Here is a 20,847-nt window from a genome sequence, read left to right as displayed (position 1 = left end):
TGTGCATTAATTTTGTATCCTGCTACTTTACCAAATTCATTGATTAGCTCTAGTAGTTTTCTGGTAGCATCTTTAAGATACTCTATGTATAGTATCATGTCATCTGCAAACAGTGGCAGTTTTACTTCTTCATTTCCAGTTTGCATTCTTTTTATTTCTTTTTCCTCCCTGATTGCTGTGGCTAAAACTTCCAAAACTATGTTGAATAAGAGTGGTGACAGTGGGCAACCTTGTCTTGTTCCTGATCTTAGTGGAAATAGTTTCAGTTTTTCACCATTGAGGACGACATTGGCTGTGGGTCGGTCATATATGGCCTTTATTATGTTGAGGTAAGTTCCCTCTATGCCTACTTTCTGGAGGGTTTTTATCATAAATGGGTGTTGAATTTTGTCAAAAGCTTTTTCTGCATCTATTGAGATGACCATATGGTTTTTCTCCTTCAATTTGTTAATATGGTGTATCACATTGATTGATTTGCATATATTGAAGAATCCTTGCATTCCTGGGATAAACTCCACTTGATCATGGTGTATGATCCTTTTAATGCGTTGTTGGATTCTGTTTGCTAGTATTTTGTTGAGGAGTTTTGCATCTGTGTTCATCAGTGATATTGGCCTGTAGTTTCCTTTTTGAAATCTTTCTCTGGTTTTGGTATCAGGGTGATGGTGGCATTGTAGAATGAGTTTGGGAGTGTTCCTCTCTCTGCTATATTTTGGAAGAGTTTGAGAAGGATAGGTGTTAGCTCTTCTCTAAATGTTTGATAGAATTTGCCTGTGAAGCCATCTGGTCATGGTCTTTTGTTCATTGGAAGATTTTTAATCACAGTTTCAATTTCAGTGCTTGTGATTAGTCTGTTTGTATTTTCTATTTCTTCCTGGTTCAGTCTTGGAATGTTGTGCTTTTCTGAGCATTTGTCCATTTCTTCCAGGTTGTCCATTTTATTGACATATAGTTGCTTGTAGTAATCTCTTATGATCCTTTGTATTTCTGCAGTGTTAAGCTGTTACTTCTCCTTTTTCATTTCTAATTCTGTTGATTTGAGTCTTCTCCCTTTTTTTCTAGATGAGTCTGGCTAATGGTTTATCAATTTTTTTTATCTGCTCAAAGAACCAGGTTTTAGTTTTATTGATCTTTGCTATCGTTTCCTTCATTTCTTTTTCATTTATTTCTGATCTGATCTCTATGATTTCTTTCCTTCTGCTAACCTTGAGCTTTTTTTGTTCTTCTTTCTCTAATTGCTTTAGGTGTAAGGTTACGTTGTTTATTTGAGATGTTTCTTGTTTCCTGAGGTAGGATTGTATTGCTATAAACTTCCCTCTTAGAACTGCTTTTGCTGCATTCCATAGGTTTTGGTCATCATGTTTTCATTGTCATTTGTTTCTAGGTTTTTTTGTTTTGTTTTGTTTTGTGGTAAACGGGCCTCTCACTGCTGTGGCCTCTCCCGTGCAGAGCACAGCCTCCGGATGCACAGGCTCAGTGACCATGACTCATGGGCCTAGCCGCTCCACGGCATGTGGGATCTTCCCGGACTGGGGCACGAACCCGTGTCCCCTGCATCTGCAGGCGGACTCTCAACCACTGCGCCACCAGGGAAGCCCCTCTAGGTATTTTTTGATTTCCTCTTTCATTTCTTCAGTGATCTCATGGTTATTTAGTAGGGTATTGTTTAGCCTCCATGTGTTTGTATTTTTTACAGATTTTTCCCAGAAATTGATATCTAGTCTCACAGTGTTGTGGTCAGAAAAGATACTTGGTATGATTTCAATTTCCCTAAATTTATTAAGGCTTGATTTGTGATGCAAGGTATGATCTATCCTGCAGAATGTTCCATGAGCACTTGAGAAGAAAGTGTATTCTGTTGTTTTTTGATGGAATGTCCTGTAAATATCAGTTAGGTCCATCTTGTTTAATATGTCATTTAAAGCTTCCTTCCTTATTTATTTTCATTTTGGATGATCTGTCCATTGGTGAAACTGGGGTGTTGAAGGCCCCTACTAATATTGTGCTGCTGTCAATTTCCCCTTTAATGGCTGTTAGCATTTGCTCTATGTATTGAGGTGCTCCTATGTTGGGTGCATAAATATTTACAATTGTTATATCTTCTTCTTGGATTGATCCCTTGATCATTATGTGGTGTCCTTCTTTGTCTCTTGTAACATTCTTTATTTTAAAGTCTATTGTATCTGATATGAGAATTGCTACTCCAGCTTTCTTTTGATTTCCATTTGCATAGAATATCTTTTTCCATCCCCTCACTTTCAGTCTGTATGTGTCCCTAGGTCTGAAGTGGGTCTCTTGTAGACAGCATATATACATGTCTTGTTTTTATATCTATTTAGCCACTCTGTGTCTTTTGGTTGGAGCATTTAATTCGTTTACATTTAAGGTAATTATTGATATGTACGTTACTATTACCATTTTCTTAATTATTTTGGGTTTGTTACTGTAGGTCTTTTCCTTCTCTTGTGTTTCCTGCCTAGAGAAGTTTCTTTAGCATTTGTTGTAGAGCTGGTTTGGTGGTTCTGAATTCTTTTAGCTTTTGTTTGTCTGTAAAGGTTTTAATTTTTCCATTGAATCTGAATGAATTCTTGCTGGGTAGAGTAATCTTGGTTGTATGTTTTTCGCATTTCATCACTTTAAATATGTCCTGCCACTCCCTTCTGGCTTGCATAGTTTCTGCTGAAAGATCAACTGTTAACGTTATGGGGATTCCCTCGTATGTACTTTGTTGCTTTTCCCTTGCTGTTTCTAATATTTTTTCTTTGTATTTAATTTTTGATACTTTGATTAATATGTGTCTTGGCATGTTTCTCCTTGGATTTATCCTGTATGGAACTCTCTGCACTACCTGGACTTGATTGACTGTTTCCTTTCCCGTATTAGGGAAGTCTTCAACTATAATCTCTTCAAATATTTTCTCAGTCCCTTTCTTCTTCTCTTCTTCTGGGACCCCTATGATTCGAACGTTGGTGCATTTAATGTTGTCCCAGTGGTCCCTAAGACTGTCCTCAATTCTTTTCATTCCTTTTTCTTTATTCTGCTCTGCGGTAGTTATTTCCATTATTTTATCTTCCAGGTCACTTATCTGTTCTTCTTCCTCAATTATTCTACTCTTCATTCCTTCTAGAGAATTTTTAATTTCATTTATTGTATTGCTCATCATTGTTTGTTTGCTCTTTAGTTCTTCTAGGTCCTTGTTAAACGTTTCTTGTATTTTCTCCATTCTATTGCCAGGATTTTGGATCATCTTTACTATCATTACTCTGAATTGTTTTCCAGATAGACTGCCTATTTCCTCTTCATTTGTTTGTTCTGGTGGGTTTTTAATTTGCTCCTTCATCTGCTGCGTATTTCTCTGTCTTCTCACTTTGCTTATCTTACTGGGTTTGGGATCTCCTTTTCGCAGGCTGCAGGTTCGTAGTTCCCGTTGTTTTTGGTGTCTGCCCCCAGTGGCTAAGGTTGGTTCAGTGGGTTGTGTAGGCTTCCTGGTGGAGGGGTCTGGTGCCTATGTTCTGGTGTATGTGGCTGGATTTTGTCTTTCCGGTGGGCAGGACCGTGTTTGGTGATGTGTTTTGGGGTGTCTGTGAATTTATTATGATTTTAGCAGCCTCTCTGCTGATGGGTAGGGTTGTGTTCCTGTCTTGCTAGTTATTTGGCATGGGGTGTCCAGAACTGGAGCTTGCTGGTCATTGAGTGGAGCTGGGTCTTAGCATTGAGACAGAGATCTCTGGGAAAGCTCTCTCTGATTGTTATTACATGTGGCCAGGAGGTCTCTTGTGGTCCAATGTCCTGAACTCAGCTCTGCCACCTCAGAGGCTCAGGCCTCACACCCGGCTGGAACACCAAGACCCTGTCAGTCACAGGGCTGATTGATTCTGCTGTTCTCAGAAGGATCCAAATGGGTGATTTGATTAGGCAGCTGAAGAACAGTGGAGGATACCTCTTTTCGGAGCAGTCCCTCAGAGCTTTATGGGAGCCTGTCTTCTGGACGTAAGTCCTCAGAAAATTTGCCAAATAAAACATAACTCTCAACTTTCAAGTTCTATATATTTTTTTCAGTCAGCAGTTGAATGACTTGTTGAACAAATATTAGAAATATAAATATTACTCATAAAACTAAAAGTTACTTTGATTAAAATAACAGGTAGCTATATATATTTAGTCTAGATATTTTGCAAGGTATTAGTAAAAATTAAAAAACAAAGAGTCGGTTTGGGGCTGTGGACTGGGAGGCCTGAGTCCTAGAGGGGGCCACCTGCTCACTGGGTGTTCCACTGCTCTCACAATGGCCCCTCTAGCCCAGCAGCCCAACACGGAGACTCCTCCCTGAGCCTGCCAGGAACTCGGCCTCTTGCTCTGAAAATCTTCAGGAGTGGTTATTCAGTTTGGACTTGAATACCTCTCATGACAGGGAATTCACTCTCTCACAAAGGCAACACGTTTCAGTTTTACACAGTTCTGACATGAACAAAATATTTAGTCTGCTTCTTCCATTAGGCCTGGAATCTTTGACAGGTGGAGAGCCCCAGATTTCTATCACATAGTAGGGTCAAAGCCTCGATAGCTGCTGCATGTATGTCACCATCATATGCCTAGAAGAGATCTCTGAAAAAGACAATATATAGCTCACTTTACCCAGTACTTTGTATCCAGACATCACGGTCATAAGAACAAGATCACAGAAGAGATTAAAGATTGCAAACCCTGTGGCATTCCTCCCATCTAGGGGTGAAGTCTATGTCCCAACCCCTTGAATCTGTGCAGGCTCTATGCCTACTCTGATCAATAGAATATGGCAGAAGTGACACTGTGCCACTTTGTAAAGTGAGGTTTTATGAAGCTGGCAGCTCCCATTCCCTATGATCTGGAACACTGTCTCTGGGAGCATTGGATGTCAAACCCTGAAGCCACCATGTTGATGTGGCCACATGTAGATGCTCCAGTTGACAGTCCCAGCTGAGCCCAGCCTTCAGGTCATTCCTCAGCCAAAGCACCATACATGTGAACGAAATCCACCTGATCAGCTCATCACTGGTTGAATTCCATGATTGGTCTTAGTTAAAGCCACATGGAGCAGAAGAATTGCTCGACAGATCCCTGTCTGAATCCTTGACCCACAAGACTGGAAATTATTAAAAGATGGTTGCTATTTTAAGCTACTAAATTTTGAGGTGATTTGTTATGCAATAAGATATGACTGGGACAATCATTACCTCATCCAAGAGATGAAGAAACAGAGGCAGAACAACGTAAATGAATTGCCTAGACAGTGGGGCACCAACATGTGGGGCTGGAACCCAAGACTTCCTGTTTTTAGTCTTATTTTTCTACTTCATCTTGATGACACTATGAACACCTATAACCATCAGCGGCAAAGAGCACTCATCGTTCATTTTAATTTTATCTAAAGTAACATTATCTGGCACTTCCAAAGCCTGGTGTCAGTGAAATTCTTTCTAAGTGCTTTAACACACATCAACCCTATGAGGTAAGAGCTATTATAATCTCTAATTTGTAGATAGGGAAACTGAGGCACAGAATGATTAGGTAACTTGCCAAAAGTCATGTAGCTAGAGAGGAGGAGAGCAGGGACTTGAACCCAGATGTTTTGGCTCCTGAGTAGTATTTAACCACTAAGGCATACTGTCATTCAAAAAAGCCAGGGCATCTTAAGTCTCTTCAACTCAGAGATGATCTGAACTCATGGCCGTTATGTGTGGCTCAGTGCCATATTGGCTCCCACCATGAGTTCTTAAGTTTTGAAAGTCTCTCTAGAAGCTTCTGGGAGACTTGAGACCCACCCATGGTTCACTTACAACACAGAGCAAAGCTCTAAAGGACATAAATACTTGCTATCCAATTGGGTGAAGGGAAGCATCTTTGTGTCTGCCTGAAACCCTGTCAGTGAAGCCAGGCCACCCAACCAATGCCACAATTAATTTCCCAGCGCACACCATCGCCTGTGGGGAGAGGAGATGCCGGCTCATTTCTTATTCACGAAGTCACACTGTCAGGCTTCATTTGCATGAAGTAATTTCTGCTGCTGCTACCCTACCATCAAATAAATCCATTTCTACTACAAGTCTGGTCCCTTTACACTAAGAGAGACGAGTAAGCAATATATGCAGAAGGAACATACCCTTTGGACTATTTTAATCAGAAACATGTCTGTAGCTAACACTAAGTGATTTTATAGGAATATAAAATATCTTGGACTCCAAGTACTCAAAGACAACTCTGTCTCAAGATCTGTTTTGGGGAGTGCTTACCGTTTTTTCTTCCACTTGGCCAAACGCCGAGATTTTACAACCACTGGAGTTGTGGAACTATAGCTACTGCACCATTGTCCAGAAAAAAAAATGAAGAAGAAAGGGGGGTGGGCAGTAGCCTGCCAAATCCTGACGAAATGAGTTACTGGAAATGTAGATGAACCTTTGCATGGCAGGCAAAATAGTGGTCCTGCAAAGATGTTCACATCCTAGTTGCTGGAACCTGTGAATATGCTACTTTACATGCAAAAGGGACTTTGCAAATGTGATAGAGGTGAAGGACCTTGACATGGGAGAGTATCCAGGATTTCCAGGTGAGCCCAATCTAATTGTGTGAATCCTTAAAAGTGGAGGAACTTTCCTGACTGTAGTCAGTCAGAGAGATATGTCTATAAATGAATGACCAGAGAGATGCAATGTTGCTGGCTTAGAAGAGGGAGGAACCAAGGAACATGGGCAGCATCTAGAAGCTGGAAACAACTAGGAAACAGATTGCCTCTATATCCTCCAGAAAAAAATGCAGCCCTCCTTGACACCTTGATTTTGAGACTGTCAGACTTCTAACCTGTAACACCATACATCTGTGTAGTTTTAAGCCACTAAGTTTGTATTAATTTGTTACAGCAGCCACAGAAAATGAATACACCTTCTATCAAGAGTTCTTTCTACGATTTGCTAGCTGTGTGACCCTGCCTGAGTCACCTTACCTATCAGGAATAGTGTTCCTGAGAAAATCAGAGTAATTTAGAGAAAGCATCTGAAAGTTTTCTAAGTATTAAAGTGATGTGGGGGTAAGATTTTACTATTATTAACATTATTATTCCAGCTGACTGCACTCTGTCTAAGAGAGACAACTCAGTAGAGGTGGCTGACACTTTCCAATTCATGGTGCTTCAAATCATTTAAGCAATGATCATTTAATGCCAGCTTCCCCCAATCAAATATTTTCCCAGAGGTGATAAAAAGAAAAAAAAAATTACAAGAAGTATTTCATTATTTCTCCTGGCCCCTTTTTTAAGATCCATCCCAGATATTAATCAAAGAGGGGTGTATCAGCTATTTATTGCTACAATGATGCTGTGTAACAAAGTACCCCAAATGTTTGTTGCTGAAAACAATAAGCATTTATTTCGCTCATGAGTCTGTGGGTCTTTGATTTAGGCTGGGCTTGGCTGGGCAGTGCTGGCAGTAGCCCAGCTCCCTCTCATGATGGATAGATGATTGTCAGATGACTCAACTCTTCTCTACATGCCTCTCACCCTCCACCAGGCTAGCCTGAGCATCTTCTCATGGCAATGGAATAGGAGCAAGAGCAAGAGTGGAGTTATCTTTTCAAGCCTCTGCAGGTGTCACATCTAATATCCCGTTGGCCAAAACATGGCACAGGTCCAGCCGTGGAAGCAAGTAAGTGATTCTTTAGTGAAAGAAAATACAAAGACACATGGCAAAGGGCATGGATACTCTATGTATGTGTGTGTGTGTGTGTGTGTGTGTGTGTGTGTGTGTGTGTGTGTGTGTGAAGAGTTGGGCCCATTGATAGAGTTAATCTACCACAGAGAAGAAAAGCAAAGCAAACTGTGTCATCTTTATTTGAGATTTAAGCACCTACTGTAAGCCAGAAACTCATCTAGGGGACATGGAAATAAACAGAACCTATCTTATGCAGTGAACTTACATTCCAATAGAATGTCTAAGATGAGTGTTTACAGGGCAAAAGGACAGCATATGATATGTTCCACAACGTTTCAGGCCCAGGCCAATAACTGGGGATAAAACGTAAACAGTATGTTATCTCATTTAGTCCACACAACAGCCCCGAAAGGTGGGCAATGCTCATCCCTATTTAATAGATGTAGAAATCAAGGTTGAGCAAGGTTAAGCTGTGTACATGCCCAGTTTCAAGATACCGAGCTACATCTCATTCCAAACTCCAGATTCATTCTGCTCCACTCTGGAAAGCATGCCTTCATGGACTCAGCAGCTATTTCAGTGCCAGGCACTGTTCACAGCTCCTTAGAAATGACTCATGACTCTTCTCCCACCCAAAATCTATCAGACCTCACCAATTACAAACAGAATCCCTACCATCTCCCACCTTTACCCCCATGCGGGGTCATCATGGTTGAGAGATGCTAACTAGCTCCTTTTAAAAAACCCAATAACAACAAAAACCCTGTCTAGGAGAAACAATTCATCATTATTACTGTAACCTCTGGTTCACTTCAGTCTCAGGTTCCCGGCCTTTTATTTATGGTGCTTTCAAAGTGGTTCCACTTCATTAACTGCTCACTGTTGAGGCCAGTTAGATGAGGTTAAAGCAGTTCTGGAGAAATCACCCAACCCAGGTGCTAAAGGCAGCTTTGTCTGCCTAGGGTGCTGGCTCTGCCCTCTAAGACATGTAACAACCCAGAGGTGGTCGGAGCATGTTGGCTGGGCTGTATGGCTCACATAAAATGGATGGACTATAGACAGATGTTAATTGTGGATTTGTTTCAACAGAACAGATTTGAACATGATGAGAGGTTAAACTAATGGTTTAACCATAGTAGCTTGCTACTAAATGAGGAAAAACCTTAGGGAAAATCTTCTTTAATAACAGAACTGTCAACCTAGTGAATTAAACCTGGCTGAGCAAAGCTTTGTACATCTGAATGTGACGTGACACTCAACAGCATAGGCTGAACCTGGATTATGAGCTACTTGAGAGCAAGGACCCCAGCTTTCCATCTTTGTAACACAGCAGACCGTGGGAGCTCAATCAATATTTGAGTGAATGAATGTGTGGATGAGCAAACAGATGGATAGAAGGATGAATGGACAGGCAGATGGATAGATGAATGAATGTAACAGGATAAAATGGGGATGAACAGGTAGGAGTAAATGTCTGTGAAATAAATAAATGGATTTGTGATTTATTTACTTATTTTTACTTTATTTTTGGCTGCGTTGGGTCTTCGTTGCTGTGCGCGGGCTTTCTCTAGTTGCAGCGAGAGGGGGCTACTCTTCGTTGCGTCACATGGGCTTCTCATTGTGGTGGCCTCTCTTGTTGCGGGGCATGGGCTCTAGGCACGTGGGCTTCAGTAGTTGTGGCTCGCGGGCTCAGTGGTTGTGGCTTGTGGGCTCTAGAGCGCAGGTTCAGTAGTTGTGGTACACGGGCTTAGCTGTCCACAGCATGTAGGATCTTCTCGGACCAGGGCTCGAGCCCGTGTCCCCTGCATTGGCAGGCGGATTTTTAACCACTGTGCCACCAGGGAAGTCCCGTGATTTTTTTTTAATTAAGTAAAGTTTCACACTACTTATGGGAGCGGGTAGGAACAGGGAGAAACATTTATTGAGTACTTCCTGTATTTCAACACAATACATATATTTTCTCATTTACTTATTTTTTTAACAATGGATCTGATTTAATATGTTTTTTATCAGAATTATAACTTTTAAAGTTTTTTTTATGGGCTTCCCTTGTGGCGCAGTGGTTAAGAATACGCCTGCCCGATGCAGGGGACACGGGTTCAAGCCCTGGTCCGGGACGATCCCACATGTCGCGGAGCAACTAAGCCTGTGCGCCACAACTACAGAGCCTGAGCTCTAGAGCCCACGAGCCACAACTACCGAAGCCCACACGTCTAGAGCCCATGCTCCGCAACAAGAGAAGCCCCTGCAATGAGCGGCCTGCGCACCACAATGAAGAGGAGCCCCTGCTCTCCGCAACTAGAGAAAAGCCCGAGTGAGGCAATGAAGACCCAACACAGCCAAAAATAAAATAAATAATAAATAAATAAATGTTTTTAAAAAAAGGTTTTTTAAATTATTGAAGTATAGTTGATTTATATCGTGTTAGTTTCAGCTGTACAGCAAAGTGATTCAGTTATACATACATACATACGTACATATATATTTATATATTCTTTTTCAGATTATTTTCCCTTACAGGTTATTACAAAATATTAAGTATAGTTCCCAGTGCTATACAATAGGTCCTTGTTTGTTATCTATTTTACATAGAGTAGTGTATATATGTTAATCCCAAACTTCCTAATTTATCCCCCTTTCCCCTTTTCTCACTTAATTGTAACCACACCTCTCCAGAGTCGGCTTAATCATCCCGTTTATAGAAAGGGACGCTGAGGCTCCGAGAGGTTAGGTAAGGGAACTGTCCAAAGAAGCTAGGGTTCAAATCTGAGTCTGCCTACTTCCTAAAGTCTGTGCCCTCCCCACTGGGAGTTGGGAGAACTTTCAGGGACCTGGTTTTGTAGATAAGGAAACTGAGGCAGGGAGAAGCACACGATGTGACCATAGCCATCAGCAGACCGTGTGTGAAAAAGAACTGGGGAGCTGCCTAGATCTGTTGTCCTCGTATCCAGAGGAGCCACATGGGGAACGGGGTTGGCCTGGAGAGACTGGAGCCACCAGGGTGGCATACAGAGTGCTCGGGGCCTGGGCTCTGGAGCCAGGCTGCATGTGTTTGGATCCTGCCTCCATCACTTCCCAAGTGCGTGTTCTTGTGCAAGTTACTTAACTTCTTGGTGCCTCCGATTCCCTATCTGTAAAATTAGGATGATGACAAAATGACCTCAGGACGATTGTGAGCACTAAACGAGCTCTGACAGGATCTGGCTCAGAATAAGCCAGCCGTGGACGTTAGCGACCATTCTCAGAGTTGGTTCCTCCAAGCTCCTTTTTGCTCCTCGCTGTTCCAAAACCGGCAACCGCCAACTCAACATGGTACTTGAGCAGAAGGGGCCTCGTGGAGGCCTTCCTGCCAATTGACGTTTGGGAACAAGAGCTGGGCTAACGGAGACACTCTAAAAGGGAATTCCATTTTCTTTCTGTGGCTTTCAGGTCACAAGTTCAGGTGGCGGGCTCACCTTTTGGTTAGCAAAATTCATTCATTCCCATCCTATGATGAATGACTCATAAACGCTCAGAGCCTCGGGGACCCTGGGGCCAGGGGCTACAGCTGTTCATCTAACCGTGGAAAAGTAAAGACAAATTTAAAAATAGGAAGGGAGCCTGGGTAAATCTGAGGCTGTGAAAAGCCAAGGAATAGCAAACATATTAGACATCCAGGGAGGCTCCCACCCCACATTCTAAAGGGATCTTACTCAACCAGGGTATTTTCTTCCATTATGTTCTGATAACCTTCAGTCTTTGTTATGGGACACAAGCCTGGACAGAGTGGAAACAGCTACCCACTATTAAATACCTACTATATACCTAGACTATGTTTTCTTTCACAAATACCAACACAGCACTTAGAATGTGCCAGACACAGTGCTAAGTAAGCACTTTATAAGAATTAACTCATTCAATCTTCATCACAACCTTGTGAGGCAGAGAATATTATTATTGCCATTTTACAGAAGCAGAGAGCCACAGAGAGGTGAAGAAACTTGCCCAAAGTTAAGTGGCCAATAACTGGTAACACCAGGATTCAACCCCTTCACTGCTATGTTCTGGAGTGGCTACCAGCTGCTATGGGGACTGTTCACCTTTACCCCTAAGAACAGCCAGGAAGGTGGCTATTGTTACTCTCCACGTTACAGTGAGGAATCGGAGGTATAGGAAGATTAAGTGATGTGTCAAAGCACAACCAGTGAAATTCGGAGTGAATTAACCCCAGGTCTGGAATGAACGCAAAGCCTGGGCGCCCCCCTCCTTTGACATTAGGAGCCGACATGACCTTAAACAAAAAATAGCTCAGTAGACTGTTTTTTTTTTTTTGGTGATCACATCTCAAATTTTCTGAAATAATGCTAATTTCATGTCATTTTAAAAATAGATTTTCATTAGTTGCCTACTATGGTAGCCAGTCTCCAAGACGGCCCTGGTGATCTGTGCCTCCTAGTAATCGAGTCCTTGTGTAGCCCTCTCTCACCCTACACAGGACTGACCTGTGTAACAGATAGGATGCCGCAGACCTGACGTTGTGTGGCTTCTGAAGCTAGACCACAAAACACACTGGGGCTTCTGCTTGCTCTTCCTCGAGTTACTTGCTTTGGAGGAAGTACCTACCATGTTCTGAGGACACTCAGGTAGCCCTTTAGAGAGGTGCACGTGACAAGGAACTGAGGCCCCTCCAACCATCAGCACTAACTTGTCAGGGTGAGCGAATCATCTTAGAAGTGGCTCCTCCAGCCCCTGTTCAGCCTTCAGATGAACACAGCCTGCCTGACATCTAGACAGCAGCCTCCTGAGAGGCCCTGAGCCAGAACCACCAGCCACGCCGCTCACGATCACTGACACTCAGAAACTGGGGGACAGTAAATGTTACTTTTGAGCCACTAAATTTTGGGGTGTTTATTATACAACAGAAAACTAATTGCATATCTAAACATGAATTTTTTTAACCTGTTTATTGGAGTACAATTGCTTTACAATGATGTATTAGTTTCTGCTGTATAACAAAGTGAATCAGCTATGCATATACATACATCCCCATATCTCCTCCCTCTTGCGTCTCCCTCCCACCCTCCCTATCCCACCCCTCTAGGTGGTCACAGAGCACTGAGCTGATCTCCCTGTCCTATGCAGCTACTTCCCACTAGCTATCTATTTTACACTTGGTAGTGTATATATGTCCATGCCACTCCCTCACTTTGTCACAGCTTACCCTTCCCCCTCCCCATGTCATCAAGTCCATTCTCTATGTCTGCATCTTTATTCCTGTCCTGGCCCTAGGTTCTTCAAAGCCATTTTTTTTTCTGTTTAGATTCCACATATATGTGTTAGCATAAGGTATTTGTTTTTCTCTTTCTGACTTACTTCACTCTGTATGACAGTCTCTAGGACCATCCACCTCACTATAAATAACTCAGTTTCATTTCTTTTTATGGTTGAGTAATATTCCATTGTATATATATGCCACATCTTCTTTAACCATTCATCTGTCAATGGACACTTAAGTTACTTCCATGTCCTGGCTATTGTAAATACAGCTGCAATGAACATTGTGGTACATGACTCTTATTGAATTATGGTTTTCTCAAGGTATATGCCCAGTAGCGGGATTGCTGGGTCATATGGTAGTTCTATTTTTAGTTTTCTAGGGAACCTCCATACTGTTCTCCATAGTGGCTGTATCAATTTACATTCCCACCAACAGTGCAAGAGGGTTCCTTTTACTCCACACCCTCTCCAGCATTTATTGTTTGTAGATTTTCTGATGATGGCCATTTCTTTTCTGATTTTGATTCCTGCTATTTCTTTTTCTTCTCTGATTGCTGTGGCTAAAACTTCCAAAACTATGTTGAACAGTGGTGAGAGTGCACAACCTTGTCTTGTTCCTGATCTTAGTGGAAATGGTTTCAGATTTTCACCAATGTTAGGTATTCTTTTATTTCCTCTTTCATTTCTTCAGTGATCTCATGGTTATTTAGTAGCTTATTGTTTAGCCTCCATGTGTTTGTATTTTTTACAGATTTTTTCCTGTTATTGATATCTAGTCTCACAGCATTGGGGTCAGAAAAGATACTTGGTATGATTTCAATTTTCTTAAATTTATCAAGGCTTCATTTGTGACCCAAGATATGATCTATCCTGCAGAATGTTCCATGAGCACTTGAGAAGAAAGTGTATTCTGTTGTTTTTGGATGGAATGTCCTATACATATCAATTAAGTCCATCTTGTTTAATGTGTCATTTAAAGTTTCTTTCCTTATTTATTTTCATCTTGGATGATCTGTCCATCGGTGAAAGTGGGGTGTTAAAGTCCCCTACTATTATTGTGTTACCGTCTATTTCCCCTTTTATGGCTGTTAGCATTTGCCCTATGTATTGAGGTGCTCCTATGCTGGGTGTATAAATATTTACAATTGTTATATCTTCTTCTTGGATTGATCCCTTGATCATTATGTGGTGTCCTTCTTTGTCTCTTGTAACATTCTTTATCTTAAAGTCAATTATGTCTGATATGAGAATTGCTACTCCAGCTTTCTTTTGATTTCCATTTGCATAGAATATCTTTTTCCATCCCCTCACTTTCAGTCTGTATGTGTCCCTAGGTCTGAAGTGGGTCTCTTGTAGACAGCATATATACATGTCTTGTTTTTATATCTATTTAGCCACTCTATGTCTTTTGGTTGGAGCATTTAATCCGTTTACATTTAAGGTAATTATTGATATGTACGTTACTATTACCATTTTCTTAATTATTTTGGGTTTGTTACTGTAGGTCTTTTCCTTCTCTTGTGTTTCCTGCCTAGAGAAGTTTCTTTTTTTTCTTTTTTTGCAGTACGCAGGCCTCTCACTGTTGTGGCCTCTCCCATGGCAGAGCACAGGCTCCAGATGTGCAGGCTCAGCAGCCATAGCTCACGGGCCCAGCTGCTCTGCAGCATGTGGGATCTTCCCGGGCCGGGCACGAACCCGCATCCCCTGCATCTGCAGGCAGATTCTCAACCACTGCGCCACCAGGGAAGCCCCTAGAGAAGTTTCTTTAGCATTTGTTGTAAAGCTGGTTTGGTGGTGCTGAATTCTCTTAGGTTTTGCTTGTCTGGAAAGGTTTTAATTTCTCCATCGAATCTGAATGAGATCTTTGCTGGGTAGAGTAATCTTGGTTGTAGGTTTTTCCCTTTTATCACTTTAAATATGGCCTGCCACTCCCTTCTGTCTTGCGGAGTTTCTGCTGAAAGATCAGCTGTTAACCTTATGGGGATTCCCTTGTATGTAATTTGTTGCTTTTCCCTTGCTGTTTTTAATATTTTTTCTTTGTATTTAATTTTTGATACTTTGATTAATATGTGTCGTGGTGTGTTTCTCCTTGGATTTATCCTATATGGGACTCTCTGTGCTTCCTGGACTTGACTGACTGTTTCCTTTCCCATATTAGGGAAGTCTTCAACTATAATCTCTTCAAATATTTTCTCAGTCACTTTCTTTTTCTCTTCTTCTTCTGGGACCCCTATAATTCACACAGTGGTGCATTTAATGTTGTCCCAGAGGTCTCTGAGACTGTCCTCAATTCTTTTCATTCTTTTTTCTTTATTCTGCTCTGCAGTAGTTATTTCCACTATTTTATCTTCCAGGTCACTTATCCATTCTTCTGCATCAGTTATTCTGCTATTGATTCCTTCTAGAGAATTTTTAATTTCATTTATTGTGTTGTTCATCATTGTTTGTTTGCTCTTTAATTCTTCTAGGTCCTTGTTAAATGTTTCTTGTATTTTCTCTATCCTATTTCCAAAATTTGGGATCATCTTTACCATCATTACTCTGAATTCTTTTTCAGGTAGACTGCCTATTTCCTCTTCATTTGTTTGGTCTGGTAGTTTTTTTACCTTACTCCTTCATCTGCTGCATATATCTCTGTCTTGTCACTTTGCTTAACTTACTGTGTTTGGGGTCTCCTTTTCCCAGGCTGCAGGTTCATAGTTCTCATTGTTTTTGGTGTCTGCCCCCAGTGGGTAAGGTTGTTTCAGTGGGTTGTGTAGGCTTCCTGGTAGAGGAGACTGGTGCCTGTGTTCTGGTGGATGAGGCTGGATCTTGTCTTTCTGGTGGGCAGGACTGTGTTTGGTGATGTGTTTTGGGGTGTCTGTGAACTTATTATGATTTTAGGCAGCCTCTCTGCTAATGCGTGGGGTTGTCTCCCTGTCTTGCTAGTTGTTTGGCATGGGGTGTCCAGCACTATAGCTTGCTGGTTGTTGAGTGGAGCTGGGTCTTAGCATTGGTACAGAGATATCTGGGAGAGTTCTTGACAATTGATATTACATGGGGCCAGGAGGTCTCTGGTGGTCCAATGTCCTGAACTCGTCTCTGCCACCTCAGAGGCTCAGGCCTGACACCCGGCTGGAGCACCAAGACCTGTCAGCCACACAGCCAGGTACGTGGGGAGTTTCTTGCCTTTTGGGAAGTCTGAGGTCTTCTGTCAGCATTCAGTAGATGTTCCGTAGGAGTTGTTCCACATGTAGATGTAGTTTTGATGTACTTGTGGGGAGGAAGGTGATCTCTACATCTTACTCCTCCGCCATCTTGAAGGTCCTCTCCACTGTTCTGTTCTGTAACCATCTTACATCTAACCTCTCCTCTACTGGTGGAAATGTAGATTATATCCATTTTCTTTGCAATAATAAAAAAAATTATATGGAGTGTCTTTGTCCACATGACTTTAAGCATTATATGATTATACTCTTTGAATAAATGCCTGGAAGACAAGGTTTTTAACTATTTGGAAAGGAAAGCCTTTCTATTTGTATCCATTGAGATGAGGTTTTGCTAAATATAACAGAGAAAGTCAAAAGAGCAGTGGTTTAAATGAGACAGGGGTTTATTCTTATAAAAAGAAGTCTGGATGTAGACAGACCTTTTATGGAGACACATGAGGCGGTTAGGCTCCTTCCAGTTTACCCTCTTTCTTCCCTGGGGCATGGTTTTTATCCTTGTAGTTCAAGATGTCTGCGAGATCTAAAGCCATCATATCAAAATTCCAGGCAGCTGGATCGAGGAAGTAACAAAGAGAGTGTGGCTCCTCCCTTTAAGCGTCTGCTGATATGTAACTTAGTAAACTGTCCACATTTAGCTACAAGGGGAGCTGGGAAGTATAGTATTTAGCAGCACCCATATGTGCCCAGCTTAATATTGGAGTTCTGGGACTATGGGAGAAAAAACAATGTATGTTCCAGCCCACCTGTGGATCCAGTGTCCCTTTCATGAGGTAGTGGGAAAGTCTTGGAAGTCAGGCATGACTTCGGGGAGAGAAAAGCTATCTTCATAAAAACATTATGATCACAATAGTTAACATTAATCCAGTACATAGTATGCCCCAGCACTGTGAGCTAGTCCTAGTCTGTCATCTCTGATCTCACAGGAAAGAGCTGAGAATCAAGTCCAGATGATTCTCTGTCACGTACCAAGCACCTACTCTGTGCATCTCATTTTAACTCCTGACGTACAGGCCACCGCTTTGCCTCACAAGTTGACCTTCTGAAAGGCAGGGACTGTGACCCTTATTTCACAGATGAAAACTGAACGTAGCAAAGTGATATAAGTTGCTCATATCAGTCTGTGAATGGTGAAGCTAGAATTAAGCACTACTCCATCTGGAACCAGAATCTCTACCTTTTCCATGTCATAATGTGGAAGGGCCCCTTTCCTTTCAAAGAAAGATATTATTAGAAGTGACAGCAGAGAGAAAAAAGGTACCACAATTTCAGACTATAGAATACCCTCCTTCATCCCTGCCCACCCCTGTAGGGGCTTAAGATACCACTGTGGAGTCCAGGGTTGGAGATGTGCACATGGGGCTTCAATGAAGGTGTGGTCTCTGAGGAAGGGATGGAGGCCCTGGGCCTTCACAGTCCCAGGGACCCTCCCTCACCACTTCTCCTGACTGGGCAGGGGAGCCTCCTAGACACTGCCCATGCTGCCCAGGGTAAAGCAGACCCTTGGAGAACAGAAAAGATGCTGGGCCCAGGAGAGCACTGACTGTATGACAGACTCCTGAGAGCAGACACCTCAGTGTCCTCTATAGGGTGGCCTATCCAAGTGACTCAAAGCATCCAGGGGACAAAACTGTCTGCTTTACCTCAAAGAGATGAGGACAGACAGGGCCACCCTGCAGACTGTAAGTTCTATCGATTGGCATCTGAAACACCACACCAAGAGTTTGGCTCCGTGCCTTGAACATAGTAAACACTCAATAAATGTCAGCTTGGTACATTAATATGTCAGTAATGATGCAGTGATAAATGCTTATTAGAGTCAGGTGTCACTACTGAGAACTAACTAGCTGCTAAGTACAGTATGTTCTGTTCATTATCAAATTTAATTCTTATATCAACACTGTGGGGTAAGTTTTATGATCCCCAATCGCCACTTCAGAGGTGAAGAAACTGAGGACTTACGAGAGAAAGCCCTGAAGGGCACACAGCTGGGAAGGGGCAGACCTGGGATGTGAACCCAAGGCCATCTGACTCCAGCATTCCTGCCCTAACCTTACTTCACCATCGGTACATCGGCAAGATCCAAAGTGGCCTGTCTTAGCTGTTCTCAATGAGAACCCCCTCTATGCACAGCCATTCCCTGCTTGCTTAGACCTGCAGATTAAATCAGTAAAAGGGATGACAAATTCTCAAATGTACGGAAATGTTACTGGTCTAATAAAGTTGGTTACAGCATCACCGTATTTAGAGTAGCTATTTGCCATTTTTGTATCTTTCAGTCAATAGATACAGAAAGCAAAATTACTAAAGTGGAGGAAGACAGTGGTCCCTGAAACCTTGAAGTTGTGATTCACCAAAACCATTGTGCTAACCCCTTATAAGCCCCTTATAAAGAAACTGAGATAGGGAGGGGGACAGTGACATGTCTGAGATCACTTAGTGACACCATATGATGTTCCACCTGCCTCTCTGATATTGGTGGAGGCACTTCCTAATTTTTAGGATATCTTTGGTTTTAGGACTTCCGTCCATGGCTCTCCAAAACCCTAGGAGCATGTATTAGCTATCTCTTGCTGTGCAACAAATTATCCCAAATCTCAGAGGCTTAAAACAACAGCAATTTCTATGGGTCAGTGATCCAGACAGTTTCACTCAGTCCTCTACTTCAGAGTCTCTTACAGGCTTCCATCAAGATGCTGGGTAGACTGTGGTCATGTCAAGGCTCAACTCGGGGAGGATACGCTTCCAAGTTCACTCACATGGTTGGTGGCATAATGATGTCATGATGTCAGTTCCTCGAAGGCTGTAGGACTAAGGACCTTAGTTTCTCACTGGCTGTTGGCCAGAGGCTGCCCTCAGCTCATGCCACATAGATCTCCCCAACATGACAGTTTGCTTCATCAACACAAGCAAGCCAAGAAGACAATGGAGGAGTCCAGTAAGACGGAATTCACAGTCTTCTATATCCTAATATGGAAATGACATCCCATCACCACAGCCATATTCTATTTGCTGGAAGCAAGCCGCTAGGGGAGGGAATCACCCAAGGAGGGAATCCCAGGAGGCAGGGGTCACTGGGAACGTGTCAGAAGCTGCCAACCACAGAGCACCAGCTCCATTTCCCATTTTGTGAAGCTGTTTCTTCTCCTAAGAAGATTTTAAATAGGAATGCCTTTCAGCACTGAATGAACAGCATCACTTCCAGTGACCTTGCAAGTGACAAGTCTTTGCATTCTGAAACCACTGAGTCAGCCTCTCTCTGCTTCAGGAAGCAGGCTTGGGGGTGGTGGGAGGGAGTGCAGTATAGCTGGATGGGTCTCAAGGATGGGTCTCAAGGATGGGTCTCTTCAGTCATTTTCCAGATAAAGAGGCCCAGGGAGGGAAAGCCACTTGCCCAGGCAGTGTGCCTGAGCCCTCTCCTTTGGTCTTTACACCCAGAGCCTCTCTGGGTAGGGTGCATCCACCCCAATCCTGATCAGCCTCTCAAGTCCAGGAGACAACACGTAATCGGTTGCAACTTTCCCTGGGCATCTTTTGGGCCTCCAGGAGCTCTTCTGAGCTAAAGGGTGCCAACTCACGGATTATGGAAGGTGCTTGGATAGATTGAGGATAGTTCTAGGTCTGAGGGACTATGCATATTCATTCCTTTATCCACTTCCTCATAGGAGGCTTCGGAGAGATGATGCCTGAGCTAAGTCTTGCAGGATAAAAGGTGGGGGGCAACAGAGACAGAAGAACCAGAAAGACCAAAGCCCTGACAATTGAGAGTGATGGGGAAGGCTATTAGCCAGTGGCTTCTGAGGCGAAGGGTCCCAGGGGGAGATTGTAAGTGGATGCATCTAAACCCTCCCTGTTCCCTGGCAGCTACCCTCAGTTCCACCTTCAGCTACTCTGACACCACCCACTTTTGCCCAGTTGGCTTTGCACTCCAGAAGCTACAACGGGCAAACATCAGAGGAAGGGCACTTTGTGTCTCTTGGACAGGGCTACTGTGGGGAGATGCTTTTGCCACACTCCACTCCTGAAGGGCTGCAAAGCTCACCTCACTCAGAGGTGGACCATAAGGGCAGTGCCAAGCTGCCCCAGCTTGGTCAGGTTGAGGGCTCATGGTGGACAGGGGTCTTGCCATCACTGCAGCTCAGCCTCCTTTCCCCAGCCCTGCAGCTGGCTCCAGCTTGCCCTGTTCAATGCAACACGACAGAGCCTGTCATTGGCACAATGACAGAAAACAGGTTCTATTTGTGCATGGGCATCTCTACGTCACAGCCCCTGGACACTCTGTGCCCTAACATTTGGAGCCATCCCAGGCCTGCCTACATTATTTCTTCCTCTCTTTTTCTTTTAAAAAAAATCCTTAATAGGTTCTATCTATGTGCTCCTTCAAGGATCTGCTCCACGGTAAGCAAATTCAATCTAATGGGAGTTAAAGGATAAGAACGAGTTTATTCAACTCACTTCCCAGATGCCAAATTTAAATATTCACAGGTGACTTCTAGAGACCATGTGTCCCCGAAGGAGTGACTGCAGTTATTGAATCAACAGGGGCAGAGAGGATATTTGGGGGGTGGATGGGCCTTTCAGCATCTCCCAAATCAAGCCCTGGATGCTGGTAACTTCCTGGTGGTCTTGGTCCTAGGCTAGAAATGGAGGGTAGAGACGGAAGAAGTGACCCTTCCTTTCTTCTTCTCCACTCTCTTGCCTCCCAC

This window comes from Neophocaena asiaeorientalis, unplaced genomic scaffold (genome assembly GCF_003031525.2).
Source record: "Neophocaena asiaeorientalis asiaeorientalis breed wild unplaced genomic scaffold, Neophocaena_asiaeorientalis_V1.1 scaffold230, whole genome shotgun sequence".
Taxonomy (NCBI): Eukaryota; Metazoa; Chordata; class Mammalia; order Artiodactyla; family Phocoenidae; genus Neophocaena; species Neophocaena asiaeorientalis.
Note: the sequence above shows the minus strand (reverse complement) of the source record.